The sequence below is a fragment of the Botryllus schlosseri genome, chromosome 1 (genome assembly GCF_051294905.1).
Source record: "Botryllus schlosseri isolate E-star chromosome 1, Bs_hap1, whole genome shotgun sequence".
In the NCBI taxonomy this organism is placed as follows: Eukaryota; Metazoa; Chordata; class Ascidiacea; order Stolidobranchia; family Styelidae; genus Botryllus; species Botryllus schlosseri.
In genome coordinates, this window is record NC_137236.1 from 6,651,100 (window position 1) to 6,667,124 (window position 16,025).

The window sequence follows — 16,025 nt, forward strand, 5'->3', positions numbered from 1 at the left end:
TACAAAGCCTCAGGTCCGGCAAACAACATCCCAATATTATTCAAAACACTGATACAAAGTGAAGATGTCAAACTAGCTGTAGTAACTAGAGCGAAAATATCAAAACTTCTGTACAAATATTTTATTATTTATTTTATATAATAAAAGAAACTTTCTTCTCCTGTAGCAAAGCGGTTACTGGCTGGAATCGAACCAAATTTGGTGGGGAGGCTTAAATTAGGCAACCTAACAATTTTATCAAGTAGCCAGTAGGCTACGATTTGAGAAAAAAGGTCATTTTTGAAGAGCCCTACTGTACAGAGTATATATTAGAACAGAGGTCTCAAAATCAAATGTACTCCTACTATTGGAGTGCTCCGCGGGCCGCAGCACCAATAATGGGGTAGATTCAATGTATTTCCAAGTAGGCCTTATTTGACGGGACCTCGCAGAGTGGCATCCCCCACGCTTCGTGAAAATGCGATTCACTATTGCGAATTCACACTTGGCACGGAAAAATCACATTTTAAGCATTTCAATAATTTTGTTGCTGTACTGCACTGTAAAATAATTAATTGTAGACACCATGCGGGAGTAAAAATGCATCAGGAAATCGTAAAAGCTGTCGCTTGCGGACATTTGACATGCTACAGTTATAGGTAGAATTTAGGAATTTTACAAATATTGATCTGATATCAGAGCATTGGAGCAGTAAAGCCTAATCCGGGTTTCTGGCATAGGCCTACCGTTAACTAGGCTATATTGATCATGTCCAGGGTTGTAATGACTCGAGTCATGATTTTCTGATGACTCGAGTAATTTTCTCAAAATGCGGAAATTACTCGACTCGGTTCAATCCATGTATTGACTCGACTTGGACTCGAGACTCAGACGGCCAAGACCGACATTTTATTGTAATTTCGAGGAATACCAAAGCAACCACCCTATCAGGATTTCATCTATTGGTACTGGTACTTTAAAATGAGACCAGAAACTGTTAAAAATGAGGTAAATTAGTATATTGTAGATGCGAGCCATTGTATACCACCAAACAGAGTTATAAAGTGGGTTTAAGAGACTTTAACTGGAAACTGAGCTGTCAACACAATGACTTGGACTCGAGTCATATTATCATGACTCGGACTCGAATCTCTATTCGATGACTTGGACTCGGACTTGACTCGGGGGTGAATGGAAAATGACCCGACTTGACTCGAGTCAAAACTACAAAAGTGGGATTGACTTGTGACTCGGAGCTTTGTGACTTGGTTACAACCCTGATCATGTCATTACCAAGTCAAATACTTTCAGCGTTAAATTTGCCTTCGAATATTAGAACAGAGCAATAACAACTTGAAGATAATGAATACTGTGCCGTAGCAGTATAAATGTAGAATCGTCCTTCTCTGGTTGTAACGTTTGACGCGACGAGTACATGCACGAGTAATTCTACAGAAAACCGCGCCCAAGTCCAAATCACAATTTTCAGTCACGAATCATCAACGGGCCATGTTTTACCATCATAAACAAGTAATTTCACGTAATAGTTGATCTTCCACTGCGTGGTAACTTTTGAAAGTGATGTAATAATGAAGTTTTATGAGTAGTTTCAGGCTTCTGGAGTAGAATTTTAAAATCTCAAATTGAACAAAACTGGTAGATAAATATTGTGGAATACTACGAAATCCAAAATGCCGTCGCGGGCCGCGTGTTTTAGACCTCTGTATTAGAATGTGCAACCTAAATTGCGGTTATTCTTAAGTCAAGAAAGAAACCGTATTTTGGCTTTGGGGATAGCGAGGATTAACATATCTGCGGGAAGCGGCGATAATTCTTGTCCTTTTCATAGCCGTGGCCCAATTTCCATTTTGCAAATATGCCAGGACCCACCTCTCGACCTCAATCTCCTTTTAAGCAGTGGCAATACGGCAGGTTTGGCTTAGTAGTTCATATCAAATCCTAGTTCGTTCTCATGAGCACGAGAATGGCAAATGTATTTATCCCAAGCTTGGCTCGTTTCAAACTATACAGCTCTTCTGTCGCCTTTACAGGAAACCGGAAATTAGAGAGGAACATTGCTCAACTTATATTAAGATTAGAGCAAGAAACATTTCACAAATTAGATTAGAGCCATATCACTGGCATTTTCCTCTGATTAGTCGAATAAGGCAATTAAAACTATCCAATTGTCCAAGTCTGTCTGGACCGTATAAGCCTTTTTGGGTCAACTGTTTGATTCGGGGGTTCGACTTGGATTATTACTTAAGACCTGCAGTGCGCTTCATCCGGTCACTAGGTGTCGACAAAGTGAAGGAGGCGCTTTTCGCAATGAGTTCTCCCTCGACAAATTTGAAATTTTGTCGCTGTCTGATTCTGTCGTCGTGACAAACTTGCGACCCAGGCAGGGGGTCTGGGGTTTGAATTTAACGAACTCTTCGTTTGATTGAGCCGCCACATTCTTACTCGCTTTGAAACGTCACACAGGACTGGGTCGGTTCACGTCCTCCTCGATCTGCAAAAAAAATGGTAGGGGGTCAAATCAATACTAGCATTGGAGTCACGGGATCAACTCTATTGAAATCAGGAGTTATCGAGAAAGCATCTATCAGAGCAGTAGTAGCATTTCCTTTGCTCTTAAAGCGGCGTTACAATATCAGCTGACTGTCTTGAACACACCGTGACCGTGACGATAATACCAACTATGGCACAACTATGAACTACACCAGTGGTCTTAAATATTTTTTTAAACGATACAACATTTTAAAGGTCACGCAAAACCTGTACACCTCAGTTAACAAAAAAAAACGAATCCGTCGTAATTCTAATCGGAAGGCTGCAATCCTTCGGAAACGCTAATGCTAAAAACTAATCAGCGTTCGAGATTACCACAACACGGTCTAACAGTGGTTTTCAACGGCGGTCTACGAAACATCTTCAGGAAACCGGAAGCCGATCGAATAATCTAATTTGTGATATTGCAAGCTAGGGTAGATCATGTGAAGAAATTTTGCTTCTAATTGCTAAAACTTCATGGTTTACATCAGCCGAATGACCGTTTAATACAAGATATCAGACTGCATCAGGTGATTTTAATTGCTCGCAAACCATTTAGTCAATGGGTAGAACTATTGTTACAAACATTTTGCTGTTTAAATCTGTTGAGGGTAGTGTAAAAACAGCAAATTTGGAATAGAAAGGTCTAACAGAGTGATCATAATCAGAAACCGCTTAAACGATGATATTTTAGGTGCTCTCACGATTGAGACGGTATTACAATAATGTGACTTGCAAGTGTATATTCCTACATCACTTAACTAAGGGTTAGGGAGTAAAAATTCCAATCGCGGGATTTAAATTTTCATCCCGAAATCCCAACCCTTGTGAGGGATAACCCAAAATAACTCATCATCTTCAGTGGGACCCGCACTTATTCTGGTATCCCATTTTGAAAGAAAGATTGCACGGATGATAGAAATCTGAACTTCTACTTTACAGAGTTCTTCAAGTGGGTTTTGTCTACATCTACAGCTACCTCAAGTGGTAGGTTTTATATTCTTCCACTTCTACTTCTACAGATTTTTAGGAAAAACTAGCTTCTTGTTACACTTTAGATTTCGCAGGAGATTTTTGATGCTCGCAATCTCTAACTTTCGATTTCAAACTTTCCACTAGGCCCACAATACTTAATTTTTTACTATTTGGAATTTTCTACTTCTACTTGTACTTGAAAAGAAATTTACAACACTGCTTACCCTTTCAGTCGAGAACCAACGACAAACACTTTGATCACATCTGCTCCCGAAACAGCGACGTAGAATCGCCGCCAAACCCAACCTTCCCCACCTTTTTAAATCGGGATCAATCGACTTTTCCTGTAGGCGTTCGGACCAAGGGTGGGACCCGGGGCTCATTCTGTCGGATCACTCCCGGTGGTGGTTGGTCCTTTGACCAATTATGCGCCATGCCGGAAATCCATCCTGAACGAGGGCGATGCTGGAATGAAAGGGGGTAGTTTTTTTGTTGGCAACACAAAGCAAAATGCAACACTGACTCGATTACAATCATAATTGTAAATACAAGGTGTCTTCAAAATTAGATTATAAGTCAAATGATAGCTAGATATTATTTATAAACGAGATTAGAATCAGAATTACATCTATACAGCTAACAGACTTTACCTCAGTCCGAATTTACTGGAAAACAGTGCCCAATATTTTTTGCATGATTTCTTTGTCAAATCAGAATGAGTAAATGCTGGATGTAGGCGTAGGTAGGATGTAAATATCTGGTGTGCCAATGCGAAGGATAGCAACATCTTACAAGAAATGACATTATGGCCAGACATGGGGTGATTACTTCATGAATGTAATCGATTGCAATTAAGATTACTTATGAATCACGCGATTACGATTACAGCAAAATCCGAGAGTAGTCGATCACGATTACTTTGGAAAAGTAGTCACGATTACTCACGATTACATTCATTTTGCTTCTGAGAAGTTATCTTTGGAAGACAACAATGCGATGAAAAGGCCTCATGAGAGAAGGTCTTTATTTTTAAATGTGACATAATGACGTCATTTCCTGTGTATGACATAATATACCATTGCATGATTCATACAGAAATAGGCATTTCGGTGCCAGCCAATACCGCGCCGCAACACACCAAGACATGCTACATTGGCCGAAACATTGTGTATTTGTCCCTTGTCCATGGCCGCGCTGGATGGTCGCGACGAATAATCTTCTCAATCTCAGCCCCACAATACAAATGTCAACGGGGGCACTCACTGAGGAAAATGATGAACCATGTGCATAAATGACAATTTTTTGGTGCGTGTCAAGAAAGTTTTTCGTTTAGTTTTCTTTTCGTCTGCTACGTTTGGGCGACTCCAATATCTGTTGACTATATAGCAGACAGAAGGTCACGAGTTAACAACATGCAATAAAGTTATAGCTGTAAACTATGTGCCTAAATATTCGCGCTTGGCGCGACTTGAGAGCAAATGCACAGCGGATCAATCGCATCAAATCGTGTTTTCCAGTTCTTGTAAAAAGCCCGGTCGTTAAGGGGGGTCTGGGGGACTTCGCCCGCCACAAGCTTTGTTGATCGCTTTATGGGGAGCACAAGATCACCATTTGTGAGAATGGCGGTGGTGAAGTGCTGTTTCGGTACTGATTCTAGCTGCAATCCACGCTAACATGGTGTGTATGCAGATGGCTAGTGGCATATCCGAATGATGAGTACAAAATTGCGAAAGAACAATTGTTGCCCGTTTTAAGTAGGGCCGTATGAGAATATGATAAGGTAAACATCAACTTCTGACTGCAATCCATTTAATACAGATATTTCGATCACCCGTTATACGAGTAACGGAAAATAACGGCTTGGTTATGATTTTTTTTATCAGCAGCCTGGTTTTTAATGCTTCGATGCAGAAATTGTCATGTTTAATTTGACGGGTACAAAATTTTAAATCTTTGGCCATTGTACAGATACGTAAATAGGCCTACCGCTCGCCAATCAGCTACGGTCAGATTGCGTTTACCTAAGCATAACAAAACATCATTACATTGTACTATGTACAATTTGTACATACGTTACTATTCGAAACTAGGCCGATTGGTGATTATTATAATGCTGTGAGGTAGTGGCGTGTACAGTGTATTGATAACCTGACATAATCCACAGCGGGTGTTCTTACAATCACAGTACTACATGTACAATTGTACATCAAATATCTATTTACTACGTGTGGATAATTCGTTACGCAATCAAGAACCAAGCTAATACTTGTGACGCAATAATGAGTATAGAGGCGTTTGAAAACCCGACATTTCTGCTATCCAAAACCTGTTTTAAATCACACCCTTCGTTGCTAATGAATGTTCAGTTCTTGTCATGGGCATTGTACAAATGATAAGTAATCGTTCATTCACAAAGAAATCGATTAGATATGTGAAGTAGTCGATTACGATTACTTCGGATTTTTTTTTAATGTAATCGATTGCGATTACTTGGAAATGCTGTAATCGTCGTAATCGATTACGATTACTATTACGATTACCCCATGTCTGATTATAGTATAGAAATCCATTCGATTTGAATTGATTCATTTCACACTGATACTGTGAACATTGTGGACAAACTGTTTGCGATATCTTACACCGTTGCCAATTCTGGAGATGTTACAAAATTACACAGAAACTCACCAGTAGTCATCACGATCCCTCAAAATCTTGATATAGAGATCTTGTCTTTTGGCAGGAGATAAAGCCTGAAATAAAATCTCATTAGTATCCATCAGAAAGGATAACACTAACACTGCTACTTGAATGTGACTTGAACAAAAACAGTGAAGCTATTGAACAGTTTTCCACCAATCACCTTTAACTGTATAGAGCCATAACATGTGAAAAATGCTCTCTTCTTGGGTAGAAAATCTCTTACTGTGCAGGATGTGTTTCACTTCGATTTACTCATTCATCTTTATGGCATCACAGAGCCGTTGTCGTGTGTGTTAAAACCATTATTACACATTCCCCAGTGCTCAATGTCCGACGTCGATGTATTTTTCCATAACACAAAAGAGGTCAACCACAATCGCCTCTAACAAATACAGATAAGTGCATGAATGCAAGCTTTTAAACGGGCTCTCAAGGAGAATGTGCAGTAAGCGTGAGGATAACCCTTAGTTCAAGAACTCGTCAATTAGCAAGTAGCCATCGGACAGATTTGTATTATTTTCACAAGTGAAATTATTGGCAATTACTAGTGATAAAGAATATTAATTCAAAGCTCCTGCCTATTTGCATCGATATTAATCATTATGCATTAATTGCAAAATATTCTTCATCTTATCAGTGGTAATTGACCAACAAACCCTGGGACGCTACTTTGTAAAACTACTTACTTCGGTTCTTTTCTGACCTTGCTCCTGACTTTTACTTCAAGTAGTCTGACAGCTCTTGAGAATTGCTGCTTCTATTTCAAATCAAGTAGGAATTCGGCGATGACTTCTTCTTTAACTGATGAGTTAGAGCAATGATAGAGCATCTTATTCTCGATCGGTGGGCAGAGGTCGTCCCCGTAGTCAGCGTTTGTGCTCTAGTAAAAGTAAAATTATTCTTGAAAATTGCTACTTAAAGGGGCACTGTACCCTCAAAATGATGTGGTCTTAAATTGAATGGCAATACGAACCGCAGCAATTGTTTTCGAAACGCCACCGTAGTGCTATGAATATCTATGGGATTCCATACTGAAATTTACAATATCGCGGACAGAACTTTTGCTATATATTTGTCACACTCTTGCCAATTGTGGATATGTCACAATATTTCGTAGCAACTCACCTGAAGTCATCCCGATTCATAAAAATCTTGATATCAAGATGTCTGTCTTTCGGCAGGTGACAAGGTCTGGAAAAAAATCTCACAATTACACACCCGGAAAAATAGACTAGAACCAGACTTGGACAGCTGGAAAATTTTCAGCGTGTCCAAAATAGATTCGAGTTACAGCTACCAAGTTTTTCCAAATTAGAGTAGAATTATAGCTACCCAGTTGTTTCCAAATTAGATTAAAATTAGAATTATAGCTACGGCTTTGTCCCAATTAGATTAGAATTACTGAATTCTTGAAAACTTGGATATTAAATCAACTTACATTAATATCAAATAGTGGTTCATTTTCATGAGCATGACTCAAGTACGGTATAGCATGCTTCATGAAAATAGCAAATGTCCGTACAACAAGCTTGGCTTGTCTCGTACTATACAGTTCGCCTGTAGCTTTTACAGTAAAACCAGAAAGTAGATTAGAAAGGAAATAAGAGCTTAGAAACATTTTACAAATTAGATTAGAATTAGATTAACGGTGCCAGCATTTAGGGAGATTTGTTTGGTTATTAGACTTTGCCCTGTGCCCTATGTCACATCAACGATGTAATTAACCATCCCATAAAAGAGTTCAATCTTGATGATTACTAACGAATACAGAGGCGTGCTTGAATGAATGCTTTTAGACAGGATTTCAAGAACATGCAGTTGAGCAGGAGTAGCCATACTTCAATTGTTCTATTAGCAATCATTCATGGTTCAATCAGTTCCTACAAACCGGGATAATAACTGCAGCGTTGGAGCAAATTGAAAACTGATATCATTATGTTAACTTCACTATTCAATTCTTAAATACTTCTGTAGGTGCGAATAGAATGTTGATGTCCGTCTTAATTGTGACTTGAAAATACGCAGCCGGATAGAACTCACTTTGAATGAAAATTGGGAATTGCTTGAAAGTTGCAACTTGCTTACTTCTGATCGAAAGATAATCCTTGCCTGTGATGATAAAGAAAGGATACATCACGTTAGATGTATCATAGCATTGATGGCAAATAATCAAAACTGAAATCATTGATTTTACGAAAAGATAAATTCAGAATTACTCACTTTCATCTCTCGGATAGATTTGTCAGACATTGATGCATGTCAGATTATAATTGATTGACATTGGTCGAGATTGTCACGAAAACTTCTATAATCACCAAAACCATTTCACATTCGCCGACCAGACCATTAAATGATATGCTATGACGATATTCTGATTGTAATCCACTGTACCAAAATGAAGAATGGTTATGAAAAGTAAAATCAATTCTGGCCATCGTACGAGAATATGTGGTAGATAACCAGTTGCCGATAGTCACCTGACAGAAACATGATCAAAATGGTTGGTTTTGAGAACGAATAAAATTAGGAATCTTAATCATGGCTAGCGGAAAAATGACACTTTTTCATTCGGCGGACCCAAATTCTTCAAAAAACAATAAGTATAGCAAGATAATCAAAAATTTCATCCGATTTTATTTCGTACTTAATCATTGTTTATCCACGATTCTCATAAAATAAGATACACATATAAACTTGTAACCTAAGCGCTATTTCAAAACGTATACTGCTATTGCGATCCGTTTGAAGAGCGGATAACTTGATCGTGTACCCGACTTAACAAGGGTGAGATCATCCAAACTGATTTGACTTTATCATAATTAGTCATTGAGTGCGGCTGGTTTTTTTCATATTGAATTATTGGCAGTGAACAACTTGTATGGCCTACAGTAATCAGTAGGTTCCCAACTCCTGATATTGGCCATGTAACCCTTGTGCAATGAATTTTCCCAGTCATCAATATCATCCATCATATTTCTATCGAGTAAGGAACTACAGTAAAGATATGATGGGCTGTATTAACTAAAATTGCCGGCATTATTATGCACTTTCGTATATTTCCACAAAATTACTGGTTACTATTGCTATGACATTTATCAAATGGTACAAATTGACAGAAAGTAGTTTCCACATGCCAAAATTTGAAAAAACTGGACCTACGAAGTTCTGCTGTTTTGAAACAAAAAATGCGCAATCTTCAAGGAAATAATGATGGATTGAAAATGAAATGAATTGTAACTGTTGCTTCGGAACTGAAAATCCAGTAATTATTACGAGTCTACTCATGTGAGTGCAATCTATCTCTTCACAAATACAGATCTGTAAATTTTAAAACATTCATCTACTTTTGGTGTCACTATTGTCCATTTGTCTTGTGATATATCATACTTTTCAATTGTACTAGAGGTTCCTCCATTTGCTACTGCAAAAATCCACTTGTCAATGTGATATGCAGAAACTCGACCATGACAAGCATTCATAGAAGATAATGAAGTCCACTGAGCTGAAGTAACATCGTAACATTCTACGTTGTCGACTTTATTGAGTTCATGTATTCTTCCGCTTTTCCCACCGATCACAAATATCTTTTGATCAACTGCAACAACACCACTCACACAAACAGGATATCTAATTGGTTCGAGATCAACCCACTCTGATGAGGATGGAGTGAATCTGCAGAATGAAGAAACTACGACACCATCTGGTGCTATACCTCCGATACAATAGATGGAATCATTCAACGATACGAGACTTGGTGAACGAATTGGTGTAGGTTTATCTTCTAGTTGAAACCATTGATTTACGGGTGTAGTAAATATTTCCACATCACTTGTTGCTTTATTATAACTTCCCCCAACCACGAATATTATTCCCGACAATGCAACTGAGCGAGGATTCGTTCCATGATCACAAATCATATCTTTCATCCTTTCCCATTTTGAATTTTTGCCCTGAAAATTGAGTCGATGAACTGATTGATTCTCACATAAAACGTAGATATGCGAGTCTAACGAAATCGCCGAGAATTGTTTTACATTCGTAAACTTCTCATCATGAAGAACCTCTACTTTCTCAGATAATGGATTGAAGGATCGGATACAATCTGCGTCATCATCAAAAAGAATAATTTCTTCGTTGGTTTTCTGTGATGCATTTAAAGCTTTCAAAAGATGTCCATTGATCAACTTGTGCAATCCCAAGTCGTTTGGGTTTGATTCCAAAAGACATTCTAAAAATGCCGGAGAGACTTTATCAAACTTGATTCCTTCCAGACATTCGCACAAATGTTCCTGATTTTTCCGATCTTTCTCGATCCAATTGAACAATAACCTTAGTTTTTCTTCTTCGCATAACTTTGATTTTTCCGACATCACAAATTTGAGGATGTTGGTTTTTTCAATACCTCCAAATTCAGGTTGGTATGATATCTTCATAATATTTGCAATAAAAAACGCTCTACATCGCGTAGAGAGCGCATCCAGTTCATACATATCGGCGACATTTCTTGTGGAAAAGTAATTCTCTACATTAACTGACTCCTCCAAAACATCAGATATTGCCTGTTTCACGTCATCCAACTGCATCATGATCGCGACATGAAGAAGATCGTTCATCTTTTCATCAGGAATCTCAAATTTGCCCGAATATATGAAATCGATGCAGTTTTTCACACACTGTGAATCGACCTCTTTCAAAACAACTTTTCCTTCGCGACTCTCTTTGGTGTCGTGCTTTAACATAGCTTTGAAATAAGCACAACCAGCCGACAATACATTTTTGTGAGTGTAATAGACATCATCTCCCACTTGAATTATGAAATCACAATGATCGTTTTCTTGCTTCATTCGATGTAATTCTTCCATCATCTTCACTGAATGTTTTTCTACATTTCGACACACACTCTGCACCATGATCGTTGATCAACTATACAATATATAATGATCCTACGATTATTATAATATAGTCAAGCAAGCTGTTATTGAATTAAACATGATTAGTTAACTCTAGTAATGCCTGTTGAAAGAATCATAATACGTATAATAACGTCACGGGTATGAATTGAAGGAAATTCAACTACACACAAGATGAACACTGAACAGTGCTAAATCAGAGGCATCCCTGCCATAATGCAGTTATGAAAACTTCTTCCATCGATTTGCCCAAGTTTTATTTGTTGTATTGACACGAAACCAAAGAGTTATTGCGGTCGATTACCACCACCTCGCGAATGATCGAGTTGATTACCGGTAATCTAAATTGTATTTTGGAACATCAAAAATAATTTCATACTGTGGTATATTCCAGGGGCGGCCGCATCTGTTTCAATATATATATCTATATATATATAATATAACGACTTTCAATTAAATAAAAGGGCAAAAGAAAACAGGAAACAAAAGAACATCAAGATAATCAGTTTTGGCCCAAAACTGTTTCAATGCTCCAACCGAACATCACAAAGATTGGTTTTAAAGTAGCCGCAACACGAAAGATCACGCTTATTTCACTCAGAGATGCCACTGGAATATTTCCAAAAAAAAACAGATGTGGAGGCCAAATAAACCCAGAAAAACCCAGATTTTACTCAAATATCGATAAGATATCAATTACAGTAATAGAGTTATAAAAGCCTTTAACATTGAATCTCCAACAGTTCATGCTATATATTTTGCTCGGTTAACACTGCAAATATGTTGTTTTCCTCTAGACGCATTGCTATGAAACAATTGGCGGGCGGTGTCAATACTCAATGTAGTATTAGGCTAAATATATCATTGTACTGCGAATGGTCTTATAACAGTGCCACACATTCCCCATTTCTGAGGATGATTTTCGTGTATTTTCGGTGACCTAGCCAGATTAGAAGTAATAGCTTTCGATTGATTAATCCTGGGACAATCACTTTGATCTGGGAAAAAGACACATGCCCATTTTTGGTCGAAATAATAACTGACGAATCACGAAATTCATCCTATATTTGAATGCGCTGATAACCATACCAACACCTCTGCCTAAATTGCTTGGGGTGTCCAACTGTTTCCCCGAGTATCCCAGTTGGAACTAAATATTTTTAGATAACAATATAATATATTAGTCAGATCAACACCAGGTCTATCCATTTGAATACTTTACAGTTACATGTTGTTTATCGAATTGGTTGGAGTGACACTAGTATTCACGTCTTAAATCATTTCAAATGGTAAGATAGCCTTTCCAATGATTCGCCCTATGAACATGACTATCTGCGACCTGAAGGTTCCAATTCAATGAAAATCCATCGCATCACGCCGAAACAGTCTCTACAAGACTCTGAGCGAACTGAAGTGCGTGGATTTTACGACATTATGATCTTACTAATCTAATAATAAATTTTTGAGTGTAAAACTGACCTGACGAACATGATGTTGAAATAAACCCAGATTTCAAGGACAAAAACCCAGAAACACAGGTGATGCCTAAAAAACCCAGATCTGGGTGGAAAAACCCAGGAGTGGCATGTCTGTTCACTCCGTGTTTGGAAACGAAATCAGCGAAGCATGTGGCATGTCAGTGCCACCTGACGGATTAGTTTTTGCATTTGCAGTGTTGTGTTGCCGTTGCCAATGATAAATATATATTATTAAATTATTGAATTATTAAATATATATTTATCATTGGGGTTACTGACGGGGTAAACCTTGTGCTATCAGTAACAATTATTCAGTTTATCAATATTTTCATCATTTCAAAACACCACAAGACTGCGACTAGCCAGTGGTTCTTAACCTTTTTCATACCGTTACCCCCAAGAAGAAAATGACAGGATGCAATTACCCCCTTTTAAAAAATAACAAATTACAGCTTGCACTCAATTAATTGTAAAACAACACAACGTGACGTCATAATGCCTGGTGAAAATATCAAGTCAATGTGAAGGCTGTTTTTGCGTTATCCAGTGGTCACATCTAGGCAAAGCGGAGGATAATAGACAGCATCTCATGTAATAGTCCAGTGGTTCTCAACCTTTTCGACCTCGCGGCACCCTTTGAAAATGAAAAATAGTTCGCGGCACACCATCACAGTGGCTTTTGAACTTCGTTGGCTTACGGAACCTGCAGACTACCAGAATGCTTAATATCACCCAGCAGTGACGCCGACTAATGTGACCACCTCTGCAGTCAATCCAAAATGCTTCTGTACTTCTCCATTTTAAAATTTCTAAAAGTAAACTTGTAAGTAAAGCGTCCCTCGTATAGCTTACTAAGCCGTGATAAAAAAGCCGTCGTTTTCCTCGGGCCAGAATATCGTTCCTTCGTGATTACTACGGACAGGGCGTTTCCGGGCGAAAGTAAAGGGGGTCATTTTGAAATGCGACTTCACAGAAACTTCGGGCTGCCCTTAGATACTATTTCATAAGATTTGGCGATAGGCACGATAGGCGTTAACGAATACGGAGGCGTAGATGGTTAGGCTATACCAGGCTGTACAGTGTACAACTGTACAGTGTACATGTACATAATGCATTTGCACGCAGATCGTGTAGCACGCGTGAGGATAGCCATACCCCAATGGTTGTACTGGCAGCCACCCGTAGTCGATCATATTTCCAACAAACCAATATTATAACTGATATAATTTGATCAACATTTCTTCTCAACTCTCAACTCGACATTAACACAAACGTTGTGCTACAAGCCTACATTTTAACGGAAGTGCCGGCACGATACCTAAAAATCGCAATGTGGATCGCCATGTTTGTAATTCGAGTTTGTAACCGTGAACCTCAATTCCAAAGAAGTTCATTTTTCGCTGGTGATTGGGGAGACAATAATGAGGATTAGAAAACTGCATTGTGATACAGGCGCCGTTAAGGATGCTCCTCTCTGCGATCAATCAACGTACTGTGCAAAACTGAATTCAGTCTTCAAGGCGCGCGATTTGTCCGGTTAAGTGAATTCGTGGGGGTATTGATTGCGGGCATAACATCAATTTTGATTTGTCAAATGAACAAACGTCACATCAAGCTCGAATAAAATTACTATTGATCGTTTGCTTTTGACTAGAATTATTTTGCGCATAATTTCAAAATTCTGAAGAAATCGCTCGCGGCACACCTGCGAGACGTAAATGGCACACTAGTGTGCCGCGGCACACCGGTTGAGAACCACTGATAGTTAATCGCATACTTATTTCAATTTTTGATTTTGATAGATACCATTGCAGAAAATCCTATTTCACAGCAATAATTTTAAGAAAATTCAATCAGAAAGTTTAAGTGCCATTATGACAAAGATTTGTTATTCATTTTGAAGCCGAACCCGCAAGGTTTCCAATATATTCCCCTCGTTTCTCCGAAAGCATTTTGATGATGTCAGACTTAAATTTTCCGACAAGACTAGGCTACTACACTTTTCAATACTAACAACTATATTTCTAGGATATTGTTATTGTATTATAGCTGTAAACCTGAACCTAGACTCCCCTTGTTGTCCTTCAATTTGCCAGCATGCGTAACAATATAATATGATCCGCACTACTGCGAAATAAATTCGATATACCTAGCACTATGCTAACTACATTTGACCCTGTTATTCATAATCACTGGTGGTTACTATGATATCACAGCAGGCATGGTGCGTTGAGTGAAACAAAATATATACAAGCTCGCAGAAATCCATGTTAGCCTACATTCATATTTACGTTTGAAAATATTTCACAGTGCAGCGTTAAAAGTTCGTGAAATATGCCAATTAGAATTACCCCCCGGAAATTGGTGAATTACCCCTTTGGGGGTAATTACCCCCAGGTTAAGAACCACTGGACTAGGCGATGTAGAGAATAGGCATGCACGATGAATGAAAAGTTAAACAGAGAATATAAAAGGCATGCTAGCCCTACAAATGGGTACAGTCTTTGAAAATATATGCATTTACGATGATGCAGGAGCTATTTAGTGCAATTTTTTACGACTCACAAATGTGTATCAGATGTATCACAAAACCAATTCATACTTTTCAAAATCCAAAGTGAAAAAAGTAGGTAGTTGTGGGCCTAAACAACATTTTAAGTAGTAGCGGAAGTAAAATGTCAAAATGTCACCATTAGGGCATGTAGCGCAAATAAGCAAAACGTACTTAAGTACTGCGAATAGGAACAATCTTCAGCAACATATCTAGTTACGATATGTGGCTCTTTTACGGCCTTTCTTATGACAATTTCCGTCATAAAAATGATCCCAATTATCCAAAAGCTACTTTCTACTTTCCAAAACTCAATGTGGGAAAAGTAGTTTGCACATAATCTGTTCAAGTAGTAGCCGTTACTAATGGTATAAAAAGATAGCCACTTCAGTACTCCCCCAAAGTAGTAGTAGTAGTACATTGTTATAGACCCCCTCTGGCAATATTTAAAAAGTGGAGAAGATTATATGGAGCCGCGTGGACTCTCTCTCTCACACACTGTAAAATCTTCATTTACTGTATACCCTTTGTTATACATGCCTGGCTGTCCTAAATCAGGGTAGGGCAACATGCGACCTGCAGACAGCTTCCGGTCGTATACGATAATGTCGCCGTCGTCTACATTCAACCGCGAGTCATCGTTTTCGACCATGAGCATTATAGCCTAATAAGACAAAGCCTCGTTCCAATCAAACTTATGTTTACGGGCAGTCTCTACTTCCAACATGCAGCCAGATAGTTCAAAGAACTTTCTCGACCACAGAATTATTTTTACATCTATTGAATTACATTACGATACTGAATTCATTGACAACTGTTTTTGGTCTCTATACTTCACGCTTAAAATTTATATTATGCATATTTTGTTCCTTGCATAGG

At 38.4% G+C, this 16,025-nt stretch overlaps 3 protein-coding genes and 1 long non-coding RNA gene across 6 annotated transcripts in view; all 4 read right to left on the reverse strand.

Annotated features, from left to right (window-relative positions):
* The window catches only part of LOC145456733 (kelch repeat and BTB domain-containing protein 3-like), a 120,243-nt gene that overhangs the window by 51,205 nt on the left and 53,013 nt on the right, over positions 1-16,025 (reverse strand). The gene's annotated exons all lie outside the window — the stretch shown is intronic.
* Positions 1-16,025, reverse strand: part of LOC145457593 (kelch-like protein 6) — a 74,948-nt gene that overhangs the window by 45,733 nt on the left and 13,190 nt on the right. Inside the window, exon 2 of one of the 2 annotated variants that reach the window (XM_080335844.1) lies at positions 8,635-8,908. The exons of the other annotated variant lie outside the window; for it this stretch is intronic. The gene's annotated coding sequence lies outside the window, so the exon portion shown is untranslated. Of the gene's footprint in view, positions 1-8,634; positions 8,909-16,025 lie in introns of those variants that run through there. 2 annotated transcript variants of the gene reach the window in all.
* The window catches only part of LOC145432990 (uncharacterized), a 299,451-nt gene that overhangs the window by 37,762 nt on the left and 245,664 nt on the right, over positions 1-16,025 (reverse strand). The window contains exon 7 of one of the 2 annotated variants that reach the window (XM_080309948.1): positions 2,042-2,491. The exons of the other annotated variant lie outside the window; for it this stretch is intronic. The gene's annotated coding sequence lies outside the window, so the exon portion shown is untranslated. Of the gene's footprint in view, positions 1-2,041; positions 2,492-16,025 lie in introns of those variants that run through there. 2 annotated transcript variants of the gene reach the window in all.
* LOC145440280 (uncharacterized) lies at positions 3,361-7,083 on the reverse strand. Its single transcript, XR_013915502.1, has 3 exons — positions 6,894-7,083; positions 6,193-6,257; positions 3,361-3,972 (listed from the first exon to the last, which is right to left on the reverse strand). It is a non-coding gene; the product is annotated as an uncharacterized LOC145440280 (long non-coding RNA).